This window comes from Erithacus rubecula (genome assembly GCF_903797595.1).
Source record: "Erithacus rubecula genome assembly, contig: SUPER_Z_unloc_7, whole genome shotgun sequence".
In the NCBI taxonomy this organism is placed as follows: Eukaryota; Metazoa; Chordata; class Aves; order Passeriformes; family Muscicapidae; genus Erithacus; species Erithacus rubecula.
In genome coordinates, this window is record NW_027635539.1 from 331 (window position 1) to 13428 (window position 13098).

The 13098-nt window shown below is 46.2% G+C and overlaps 1 pseudogene across 1 annotated transcript; it reads left to right on the forward strand.

The window, feature by feature from the left end:
* Positions 1–11847: 11847 nt before the first annotated feature.
* Positions 11848–12598, forward strand: LOC306815083 (post-GPI attachment to proteins factor 4 pseudogene; annotated as a pseudogene). The gene is made up of 2 exons: positions 11848–12046; positions 12152–12598. The product of its transcript is annotated as a post-GPI attachment to proteins factor 4 pseudogene (transcript).
* Positions 12599–13098: the final 500 nt, after the last annotated feature.

Genomic DNA, 13098 nt, shown 5'->3' on the forward strand with positions numbered 1-13098 from the left:
TCTGCAGCACCGGGACCGAGGGCAGAGAGAGTGCCTGCAGCTAAAGAAAGGACTGGAGCCGAGGTATCTGCTCTGTTTTCTTGCCAGTTTTAACAACTGCTCTTGTTTCTGCTTGTATGGTTAGATGTATTAGTAAAAGAGCTGTTATTCCTACCCCCTTATCTCTGCTTCAGAGTTCTCGAAGCAATTATAATACTTGGGGGAGTGGAATTAAAGTCTCTATTTCAAAGGGAAACTTCTGCCTTTATCAGCAGACACCTGTCCTTCAAACCAAAACACCAGTAAGGAACTGTTATTCCCATATCTTTGCCTAGAGCCCCTTCATTTCAAATTCATAACTATTTGCAGGGAGGGGGTTTGCATTCTCCATTTCAAAGTGAATCTTCTGCCTTTACTGGCAGATAACTGTCCTTAAAACCAGGACATTAGGCCACAGTATACTGCAATTATGTAGTATTTGGATGGTTTTCAAGTGAAAGTAAATGTAAATAAAAGCAGAAGACTCAACTGACTTGTATGTTATAAAACCCATAAAGCTTCATACTCTGGAAAGAAAACCTAAATTTTCACTGTTGAGTGTTTCATTTCACGAGAGCTCTTGTTGACATATGGTAAGATATGAAACAGGTCAATTGAACAGATTTTCATATTGGGTTTCTTTTTTTTCTTTTTAAGAAAAGGAAATGGAAAGATCACAGCATCCTGAAGGCTAGCACAGGTAACCCAGACTAATCCTCACACCAGTCCTGTTGGCAACTCCTTCATAGTTTTGACAGCCAGATCTGGGCCAACCAGGAGCAGCATGAAGAAATCCAGCCAGGCAGACACCTACAGTGCCATTCAGCAGTCCTGGAAAAAGCATTCCAGAGCTTGCCATTGCTCCAATGCTTGCCAAGCACATCCCAGGAGTGGCTACAGAGGGTTGGATTTCACAGCAGAAGAAAAGCAGATCTGTGTGAGCCAGTCAGAGCAGTGGGGAGCACACTGCCACGGTCCTGAGAACCAGAAGGGTAAAAGCTGGAAAACTCATGCATTGGGATGAGGGCAGTTTAACAGGGGAAGCAAAGGCTGCACACACAACCAAGCAGAATAGGGTATGAATACCCTGTTTCCCATGGCTGGGCTGGTATTCAGCACCTCCAGCAGAGCAGGGTCCCATCATACATCATAGTGACTTGGTAGTACAAATGCCATCACGCCAAATGTCCCCTGCTTCCCTCTTCTTCCCCCATTTTATACACCGAGCCTGATGCCATATGGTCTAGAATATCCCCTGGGTCAGTTTGGGTCACCTGTCCTGCTGTGTCCCCTCCCATGTACCTTCAGTGCCCTCACCAGTGTGGCAGTAAGAAGAGCAGGAAAGGTCTTGGCTCTGTGCAAGCCCTGCTCAGCAATAGCAAAAAAGCAGCAGCATCGGCCCTGAGCTGAGCACAGGCCAAAAACACAGCCCCGTAACAGTCCCTGGGAACAAAATTCACTCTACCCCAGCCAAAACCAGCACAGAGGTGCAGAGCAGAAACTGTGGAGATGGCCCCCTTGTCAATCCCCACTGGACCCTGGCGGTGCCCAGCAGCAGGGAAAGGGCTGGGGGCAACTGGCAGTGCCCACAGTGCACCAGTGCCTTGCAAGAACTGGTTTGCAGGGAAAAGAGAGAACAGGAACAGCCAAATCTGAGCAGTTCAGTGAACTTTTAGTAGTGAAATTCACAGATTTCACCCCAACGAGAGGGCTCTGCTGCTGCCCTGCAGCACAAGCCAGGCACCACAGGGATGCTCCATGGGGGGACTCAGTGCTGCCAGATGATTTTCAAGTTCAGGGGCAGCTGTGCGGCCTCGAGTTCATGGATCTTGCTCCCGTCCTTCACGGGGGTGCCACAGAAGCCCAGCATGTCCCCGGCACGGCGCACCCGGTGCAGCTGGGAGTTGGGGACAGCGTGTCCTGGCTCTGCTGCCAGCCTGTTGTTTCAGCCTGCTCTCCTGCAAGGCAGTCTGCTGCCAGTCCTCAGGAAGAGAGGGCCCAAAGAGCTCCCTGACGTGGGACTCGAGGCAGCTCTGCAGGCCCTCGGGAGGGAGGTAACTCCGGCTGCATGGCAGGGGGCAGATCAGACTGGGCTTGCTCCTCTCCTCCTTCTCAGGAACTGCTCGGTCTGCTTCCACTTCTCTTTATTCCTTCCTGCTGCCAAGAGAACAGAAACATTTTCAGCCTCTGGCCTACTCAAGTCAGAGTCAGAGCATTTTTGCATTTGTGGTGTTTTAAACCAGACTCAATCCAGACACTTCACACATCCATGGACTCATCACGTCTGTTAATCCAGAAGTGCACAGGCTTTCCCCAAGTGATGCCCCCCACACAGGCTGCCTCTGCAGAGCAATCACCCACACACCTATTTCATTCATCTGAGTAAAAACAGCATTTTAACAAGATTAGTTACTTGTTTTCTGTTACAGCTCCATTTTCTAATTTGCTGTGAATAAAAAGCATAACAGAAAATAAACACTACTACAGAAATCACTGCCCACGTGTAAAAAAACAATCATCACTAGTTTTAAATAAAAAAAATTAGCTTCTCACATGCCACAATCTAGTCAATAACGCATGTGTGGTTTCAACCAAAATGTTACAGAGGAATTTCATTCCCGTGAAATCCCTCCCTTCCCACTCCTAAAAAAAGCAGTACCAGCTCGAAAGGCTCCCACTCCGCACCACTGCACCCGCCCGCAGCAGCGCACCTCGGTGGGCGCTGGTTGCCCAGAGAACCTTCCAAGTCGCCTTTCCCAAGGACGTTCCGAAGCCGCCTGGACAAATCCTGAGGGACTTGTTCAGGGCGTGTCGGGCTAAGTGACCTCCAGAGACCTACGGCCGGGTGAAGGCCCAGCCCCAGGGTGCGGAGAAGGCCAGAAGCCACCCCCCACCCACCCTGTGCCCTACGGACACCTACGGCCTCCCCGGAACGCTCTGAGCCCCCGGGGCCGAGCCGCGGTCTCCGCCGCGCCGCCACCGCAGCGCCGCCACCGCCGCCGTGCAGTGGGGGCGCCGGGCGCCTTCCCGCGGCTACCGAAGATGACGCATTTTCTGCCGCGCCCCGCAAAGCCTCATGGGAAACGTAGTCCTTACCCTCAACCCAGCCCCTGGCTGGGAAACGGAGTGGCTGAAAATGTCAGTAGGAAAAGGCGTTCTTTGATGGTTGGTGTCTGTGTGCTTTCAAGTCTTCTCCACAAGAAGGCAGATTTAAACAAGCAGGCAACAAGCTGTAAGTGATGCCCAGGCGTTGGAAAGCTCACAGAACTACAGAATATGCTGAATTGTAAGGGCTATGTCAGGACCATCGAGTCCTATCCCTGGGCCTGCACAGCACCATTCCCAAAAGTCACACCATGTGCCTGAGAGTATGGTCGAGGTGCTCCTGGAGCTATGTCAGGCTGGTGCCATTTCAGTGACTTCCTGAATGTTACACTGCTTTTCCTCACTGGAAAACCCAGCATGGAAACATATTTTTCAGTAGGTATATGGAAAAGCAAAATGTGATGGATCAGATTTAATGAAAGAGCAAGTTCTGATGTCCTGTAACACAGGGCACATGTGAAAATAATGGTTGTCAGACCAAGCATGCCCACATTGGGGTGCACAGCTGCAAGCCAAATTTTCCCCCCAAATGCCACTGAGATACCCACCCGTATTGCAATGACATGCAAACTTCTCTGATGCCCAAAAGATAGGCTGGAAATAAATCCCTATAGACTAATGTCTATAGAGCAGGTATTTGTTTATTGGTGGTGAGGGGGATATCTCCACCTCACTTACCCCCCTTTGTCAAGTGCTGTAATATATTTATGCAGGAAGTATTGCTTAGTGTTGCTATGTCTTTACAACATCATCTCATAGGTGCTGGAACTAATTGACATAGTATGAGCTCATGGTTATTAGACAGCTCTTTTGCACTGTGCTTGCACCTCCCCAGTTAGGGGGTCGTGGGGGGTCTTTGATGAAGGCTTCCAAGGTCTTCTTTGTATCTGAACTTTTTAACTTTGTCTTCAGAGCATGCACAGCTACAGTGTTCCTTGGTCTGTCTTGTCTTAACCAGCCTAAATTCTTTGTTTTCTGACTAACTGGCTTTGCACTTACCAATTTTTCATTAGTACTATACTTCGCTATCTCTAAACCTATCCACCTGGCAAGTTTTTTCTTGGTTTTTTTTTTTCCTTTTTTTTTTCTTGAGGTTTTTTTTTGGTGTGTGTCTATTCAGCATTAAGCCGCTAATTAACTATATACTAGCCATTACACCACATAAAAAGTTATTTGTATCAGGTTGTATAGGTATAAAAGTTATGACTCAGGTTCTATAGGTATCAAGTTATACAGAGATATATATAAAATCATGATTTAGCTTATAGTGATATCAGGTTATATAGATATATCAGGTTATATTGACATAACTCAAGCTATATAAGCACCTTGTAACTTTGGTCTAAGTAATATAGGCACCAGCTGCTTAGGAAAATTTTTCCATGAAAAATACTGATTCTGTATAAATATCTTCTGTATAGATGGTGTATCTGCATTGCAGTTTATATGGATCCACACTACAACCATACACCAAGTCTAGGCCTGTAGATTTGATTATTTGCTTCATTTTCTTTCACCTCGTCTTGCAGGCCAGTACTCCTGGAGGGAAGTATAGCTCAAGAACCATTGGACAAACATCATACCCTCAGGAACAAAACCCTCTGCAACCTTGGACATTGGCACATTTTTACCACAGAGACCCAGTGTTGGCCTGAAGGATGATGTAGTTTCTCCATTTGTTTGGCTCCTGTAGTGACCCCTTTGGCCTTTACATGGACAGGTGAGACACCTGATTTCAAAATAACAGATATTTACTTCACAACTGAAATATGGTCCTCAATAGCCACAATGGCAAAGGACAACGCCGAGCCCGGGATCGGCGCCGGGTGATCACGCTCTGATCCGAACTCTATGGCTTTGGATCCCCCAGTGTTCACAAATACCCTTGGCCAATCCAGTTTTTATACAGTTTTTCCTAGCCTGGAGCAGAGGTCTTTCTTTCTTTTCCTTGTTCCGCATATTCATGTAGTTTTCTTTCTCTGCTTTGGGCTGGACAAAACCATGTTTGGGAAATGATGAATTTTGATGGGTGCAGATCTTGGTTTATGGGAAGCCAGCACTGAGATGTATCTTTCTTGATGACTCTGGTTATCATAATCACGGGTGCTTGTCGGGCGCTCATTGCTTGGGTGTTTCCTAGGCAGTTTCTGAAAGGGCTATCTCTGCCGGGGCTAGGTCTATTAATTTGCTAATCCGAGCTCTTCAGGTTTTTTTTAGCAATTACAATGTTTCCATGAAGCAATCTCTATTCCTCCCTCTCCGGTTTCTGGTTTCCAAGTTTCTTTTTTATTTTATTTATACAAACATTATTGATTTCACATTAATTTACAAACTAACACAAATTACATCATAACATATATTACAGTAATGTCGATCTGCCAATCAGGAAAACAAACAGTGAGACACAGAAAGAAGAGACTATTAGCAGAGTTTTTGTAGAAAGGTTGTTTATTTTGTAGAAAGATTGCTATTGTAAATAAGTTTATTAAAAAAAAAAAATCAGCCCATATCCAGACAAATTGCTGCTGAAATACCTAATCTGGTGATTCACAGCTCCTCACCACAGGAAGAAAGGCTTTTTCTCTTCTCTCTTCAAATGGAATACCGTCTCACTTTGATGCCTGCTGGAGTTAGAAAATCCTCTTGGGCTTCTAATCGAGTAGAGACCTGTCAGTTTATCCCCTGTGTTCTGCTGGCATCATGCTTATGTTGGACATGCTTTGGAAATAAATGTTGTTTTTGTTTAAGTTAATAACTTCCCCTGAACTGTCTTGGACAATAAGCCCCTGGGTCCTGCTGATGGCCCATCAAGAAAGAATCATCTTGTGCAAGCAGCAGCTGGTACATGGAAAAGTAGTCTCCAAACTAGTGGGAACACACCAATACCCAAGCAAATCCATCCTGTTTGTTTCAAAAATAGTCACTAAGTTGTTTTAAAGTCAAAGAAACCCAGCTCTTAAGGCCACATTTCAGAGAGCTAATACCATGCTTTGAACTTTTGCAGTCTGAGATGGGGCAACTCAGCTCCACTCTCCTCAGAGAAAAGAGAGAGAGAAAACTTTTGGGTGTTTGAAACTGCATTTTTAGCCTGAACTGCAGAACAAAATCCAACAGGAATTAAGAATTCAAGGCAGCCTCCCATTCTCTGTTCTGAGGGTGATGTGCGCTTCTCTGACTTCTAATTTGTAGTAAAACATGCAGCACAGAAAATAGAAACAAGATTCAATCTGCTTCTGGAAGATTGGAAGGCAGAAGCAGAAGCCCTTTCCTGGGATGCCCCACTGGCAGGATGGGCACCGTGCAAGTACCTGAGTAACTCAGAACAGCTCCCTGCAGGCTCAGAAAAGCAGACCCTCTGTTGTGAAGGTGAGATGTGCACTTTGGAAAATTGTCATAGAAGGACATAAAGAATTTATTAGCCTGCTTCTTGCACAAAGGAGTTTGTTCTGAGCTGGTTTGTCTGAAACTCTCACACTGGCAAGTTGAAGCCCTGGGCCCTCTGCACATTGTTTGGTCTCACAGTCAAATTCTGTCACCCCTTATGCCATGAAAATTGTCTTCTAGTTTAGAAGGGATTCTTCAAATTCATGGTCTTATTTTTCAGCAGCAAGGCTCAGTGAAATTATTGACCTCTGCTGGACTTCTGAAATATCAAATTAAATACTACTGGACAAATAGAAAAATAACTTCAAGACAAATGGATAGATCTTTTCCCCACATCAAAATATTTATTAACTAGATTCCTTCCTTCCTTCCTTCCTTCCTTCCTTCCTTCCTTCCTTCCTTCCTTCCTTCCTTCCTTCCTTCCTTCCTTCCTTCCTTCCTTCCTTCCTTCCTTCCTTCCTTCCTTCCTTCCTTCCTTCCTTCCTTCCTTCCTTCCTTCCTTCCTTCCTTCCTTCCTTCCTTCCTTCCTTCCTTCCTTCCTTCCTTCCTTCCTTCCTTCCTTCCTTCCCTTCCTTCCCTTCCTTCCCTTCCTTCCCCTCCTTCCCTTCCTTCCCTTCCTTCCCTTCCTTCCCTTCCTTCCCTTCCTTCCCTTCCTTCCATTCCTTCCCTTCCTTCCCTTCCTTCCCTTCCTTCCCTTCCTTCCCTTCCTTCCTTCCTTCCCTTCCTTCCCTTCCTTCCCTTCCTTCCCTTCCTTCCCTTCCTTCCCTTCCTTCCCTTCCTTCCCTTCCTTCCCTTCCTTCCCTTCCTTCCCTTCCTTCCCTTCCTTCCCTTCCTTCCCTTCCTTCCCTTCCTTCCCTTCCTTCCCTTCCTTCCCTTCCTTCCCTTCCTTCCCTTCCTTCCCTTCCCTTCCTTCCCTTCCTTCCCTTCCTTCCCTTCCTTCCCTTCCTTCCCTTCCTTCCCTTCCTTCCCTTCCTTCCCTTCCTTCCCTTCCTTCCCTTCCTTCCCTTCTTCCTTCCCTTCCTTCCCTTCCTTCCCTTCCTTCCCTTCCTTCCCTTCCTTTCCTTTTTCTTTCTTGCTTGATTTTCCCTCTTTGCATTGTCTGTCCCATTTCTTGCTGTGAGATTTTCTTTGCAAAAATGAGTATGAATGGAAAAAACAGAGCACTGTCCTGGATTTGTACAGTACAAAGATACAAAAGAGAGAAGAGTAAGCCCACTGCACTGAAACATTCACAGCTGAAGACAGTTTTATGTCCAGGCACTTGGTGGAATAAATATACAGTGACACCCAAATCCTGACACTCAAATCCCACTGCAGGGAAGCCAGAGGAGAGATCTGCCCACCTGTCACTGAGTCACTACCTTGGCATCTCCACAGCTTTCAGCAGCTGGGAACAAATGTGGTTTTGCCTGTGCTGTTTTTCCAGTGTCCTTTGCCAGGAGACCTAAAGGCCTTTGGAATGGCATGGAACCCACAAACAGTTTTTACTCATTGTAATTTCCTAATATGTTCCAAAAGTATCCAGCTGATTCCTAGAGAGCAAAACACTGCTGTGATGCTGTTTCTCAGCTAACCTGCACTATGCCTCTGTGCTGTGTAGCTGATACCCACTGTGCTGACAGAGGGAGGGTTGCCATTTTCTTTAGTTTCCTCTCTCAGGAGTTTTAGGTATTTCTCACCTACAATCAGACTTGTTAGGAGCTTAAGGCATAAATCACCTGGGAGAAGAAATTCAAAACAGAACTCTTCCATTACCAAAAAGAAAAACCCTAGCAACTCTTACTGATTAAACTCAACAAAAAATATTTACTTGGTTCATTCCAAAGCAAGAAATACGGTTTTAAAACCAGTTTGACCAAATGCCACCTCTAAGTGGATTTAATTCAAAGCCCACTAAAACCAAAGTGGGCTTTTCATCAGATATACCAAATTTTTGCCTGTTTTCGTTCAGTATAGGGTCTCTTGTCATCTGCAAGGTTTTATATTTAACTGTGCCCACAGCCCTGGTGCAAAGTACCTATGCCAGATGCCTAACAACCAGGACACATTTTCACTGTCAATATCACTGCAATTAATACATTTTGAGTTAACAGCCTCTTTCACTTGGGGCATAGTCTTATCCTCTTAGTGCAAATAAAATAAGGAAGTGTCATTCACCTGCCACAGTTGCATCCCTCCTTTCTTAATTCAGTAGCTTTCTTCCTTGTTCGAAGGACAGGTGTCTGCCAAGAAAGGAAGAAGCTTTTCTTTGAAATGGAGAATTTAAACCCTCTCCCTCCCGATTATTATAATTTTTGAATCAGGGACTCTCAGGCAGAGATAAGGTGGTAAGAATAACAGCTCCTTACTAATATATCTAACCAGACAAACAGAAACAACAGCAGCCATGAACATTAACAGCAAGACAGAACAAATAACTGAGTTTCAGTGCCTGTTTTTAGCCGCAGGCACTCTGCCTGTGTCCGGCCCCAGCGGTGAAAGGCGGGCAGGGCCCGTGCAGCTGCAGAGGCAGCAGGCGGGAGCGGGGGCAGGCAGCAGCGGCAGCGCTGTGTCCCAGGTGGGAGAAGGATGGAGCAAAGTTCCCCGCTCACCATTTGGGTCCTGGTGCTCAGCTGTGCTTTTAGAGGCAGGAGGCTGGATGCAGAGCAGATGCAAGGAAGTGTCCGACCGCAGAGAACCTCGCTCCCTGGCGTTCGGACAGCGTGGGCTGGAAAAAACGAGCGGTCCCCGGACTCCTCTCAGGCCCTGCTGGCAAGCGAAAAAACAAGGGACACAGCCCCCGGCCATCCCTTTGGCTCGAACCATGAAGAGTTTGGGTGTAACCCGGCAGCTTTCTTAGCGTAATAGTGGGGAAAATTCTGCAAAAAAGAGGAGGAAAAGCAAGAGAGCAAACCCCAACTCCCAACACTTGCAAACTGTGCATCATGGTTTTCTAGGGATTTATGAACAATCTGTAAAAGTTAACTACAGTCCAATGAGAATAGCAAGCTAGCCTAGGATTGTAAGAGCCTAAAATGATGGATGCGGAACTCCAGACGGTTTCTTTAAAATGCTGTTTATTGTATCCAAATGATGCAGCACCTGATGGGTTGTGGGTGACAAGAGCCCAGCCCACAGCCTTTTCAGCCACTGCTGTGTGTTCATCTATCTGAAAGCTTTTTCTAGTTCCAGTTATAATGAATAATATACTTTTCATTGCTGAGCATCTTAAAACACGACAACCAATCAATATCTTTGAGTATAGCCTATCCTAACTGTGTTAATGCTATTACCATATTCATGTTACTATATTTCAATCACAAAAGGTTAGTATGTTACAGTTTAAGCTAGAAGTTGTTTTTCAGTTTTCTTGCAGTGGAAAATTCTGAGATCTTTTCTCTACTTGCACCATGGCATTTTTGTTTGTCTGTGAAATCTTTCTGCTTGGTAAAAACATCTTTTGTTTGAGGTGGATTTATCCTTTGCTCAGAATCATAAATGCCCTTTCCAACTCACTTGCTCTTTGCCTTCTTAGTTACCCAGTAAAATTGGCACAGCAATTCTTTTCTTCTATATCAAAACTTGCTTTCATTTCTTTACCTTCTTCACATTCTACATCCAAAGATCTTTCTGTTATACATACATATCTGTGAGACCTTCCTGTCAAATTCTTATTCTTCCCAACATATGATGTAACTTACATTCAAGTTTGAATTCTGCAGTTTCTAGTATTACCTAACTGGACGTAATTACACCCTGCATATTTGCACACTTTTAGTGTTCCAATAGTGCTTAAATTCCATATCCTTGGACAGAAGAAGTCTGTACATTCACTGACAGGCCCTGAAGAATGGTGGATCAAAACAGACAGCAGTCTTCAATTTCTGTCTCATGCATCACATAATTTTTGCAAAGGGATAAGTCTTCTGCCCCTCTCTGGCCACTTCTCTTACACTTCAAGCTGTTGATCTGTTAACTGTGACAGTGTTACACTTTTAGTACACCTTCAGTACACAGACCATAAGAAACCAAAGTTTTAAGGGAGTTGAGACATTAAATGCCACAACCCTGATCTTTGCCTGGCTTATCTGATGATAACAGGATAGATGAAACTTATCATCTACAACCAATATAAGAACAATTACTTTCAGCAGTGCTTGAGGAGGTGAGAGATATATTTGGTATCTGCCACTAAAATACAATCAAAGAACAACTACTGGTCTCTTACCATTAAGGTTCCTCTGAATGTTTTTAGCAGCACAGCTCTTCTGGGATGGTTTGTATTCTCTGGAGGGGCCCAGCTCCCTGTTTGGCACAGAAGTGCAGTGACCAGATCTGTGGATGCTTGGTTTCTATGGGACACTGCTATTGTCAAGGGGGGGGGGGGGGCAGACACATTGCAGAAATATTATACTAAAAGCTGTCAGAAAACAAGAGGAACTGCAGATGAGAAAAGCGGCCATCTGGCCCAGTAATGGGGATCAGCTCCTGGCAGGGACCTCAGGTTCCAGAATTTAAGGATATCTGTATATTGCCCTGTCAGCATGCCTGTATGCTACAGGAGACCTCTACAGCATCTTGCGAAGCCTCCAGTGGCTTCCTCAGATTCGAGCAGGATGTTTGTCACAGTACCACAAAGGCCTTGTCTCTGCCAGAGAAGATTCATCAGCAGAGGAGCTGGTCCTGAGCCAGCAGCTCATCTGCATGATGTTAGGCTGGGACGTAGAAAAGCTTTTCATGCAAAGGTTTCAGTTGGGTGCTGCTGTAGGATCAACACACAAGTGTAAGGTATCACTTGTGTGAGCACCATTACTCCCACCACTGCTATGGCCCAGCTGGGACTGTCATAGCCCATGACATTTCCATGACATTTTCCCAGAGTCTATCTTTGTTTCCCTCCTTCAACCCTTCGTAGACAGATGACTCTATGGCTCTGACCACATGACTTCATCCAGCTGTTTCTGTGCTAGGAAAGAAATGGCTTTTCCCACTGACACTGAGAAGAAGTGTAGTACAGGAATTAGTTGTGTCCTTGTCTCATGGTTCAGAAAGGAGAAGGCAGACGGTCTCTCTTATATTATGGAGGAATCTAAAATTTTGCAGCTTTGAAACATTTTTCAAATGTTTTCCTAGGAACAACAGATTAAAAGTGAGATTAGTGACATAAGAGAATTCATGTGAATGTTAGACCCCAGCAGCCATCAGGACATCAGGCTGACGAGCAGCCTCTATTCTGTGATCACTTGTGACAGCAATTGAGAGAATCTTGACCCCAGGCTGAGCCGTTTCAAGAAGTAGAAGCAGGACTATGTCTTCTGCCTCGAGCAGAAGTTAGTGTGCAGGCCAGAGTACATCCTCCTCATGGAACATGATACTGTGCCAGAGGAGGAGATATTTTCTGTTTGCAGCACCTCTTCTCGGCCCAGTCCTCCAAGCCTCAGAGATGCTCTCTACTACACTCTGTACCATCCTGCGAGGCTCCAGCTGTACTTCAACCCTGACAGCATGAGAATCCTGGAGTGGCTGTGCCTGGGCATGTTCCTGGGGCCGGTGCTGGCCGGTGCTTACTGCTGGCACCCCTGCTGGCGCCTGGTGACATGGCAGACCCCTGCTGGCACCTGGTGACATGGCAGAGCCCTCCTGCTGGCGCCTCGTGACATGGCAGAGCCCTGCTGGTGCCTGGCCCTGTACAGCATGGCCCTGGCAGAGCTGGTGGGGCCGGAGCTGCGCCGCCTGCACTCTGCGCTCTACAGCGTGGCACTGGCCAGTAAATGCTGCACCCCTGCCATGCTGTTCCCCGCCACCTCCGCCTGCTGGGCCTCGGGATACCTGCGGGGGCTGCGCTGCTGCCAGGGCTTTGCCAAGGACACCGCCCTCTACTCGCTGCTGCGTGACAAGGGCGAGAACGCCTTCGTGCTGGAGCCCAACCTGGGGCGGCACGTGGGCATGTACCCCAGACTCTGACTGAAGAGCAACCCAAAACTGCTGTAAGCTGCTTCTGCCTTGCTGTGCAAAAAACACCCAGGGCACTCGTCGTGGAGCAGAGGGGCAGTGTGCAAACTCAGATTCTGTGCTGCTTGCACTGTGCATCCTGTGTCCCCACGCGGACAAAGAAAAATTCTCTCTAAAAGTACAAGTTTTCTTAATCAACTTATGTACATAGAGACCCTGTTTAATATGAACTTGGAACTAATCACCATGCCCTACCTGGGAGGGGAACAGAGCATTCCAGCTCACTCTCCTTAGCAATTTCCAAAGAAAAGCACTCACACCAAGAAGCACAGCTTTCCTGACTACTCTCCTGGACAGTGGTTACAAAAATCCTACCCTTCGGGCAGCAGAAATGCCAGTCAAAGTGAATGTTTCAAATTCAAACTAATGAAGAGTGGAAGGCCTTATTTCCCCATCCTTACTAAAGACTGATCTCTGACCTGTCTCTGTTCCAAAGCTGTGGTTTTGAGCAGACCTTTCAAAAGCAGAAGTGGTTTGCAGGAAGTTTCTCACAAATTCTGCCTAGGTACTTCAAATTTATGAGGTCTCTTTAGTTACTGTCTCCCTATCTGCACCTCCACCATTCCCACTTCTTTTGCTTCAGCCAGAGACTCTTAAAAA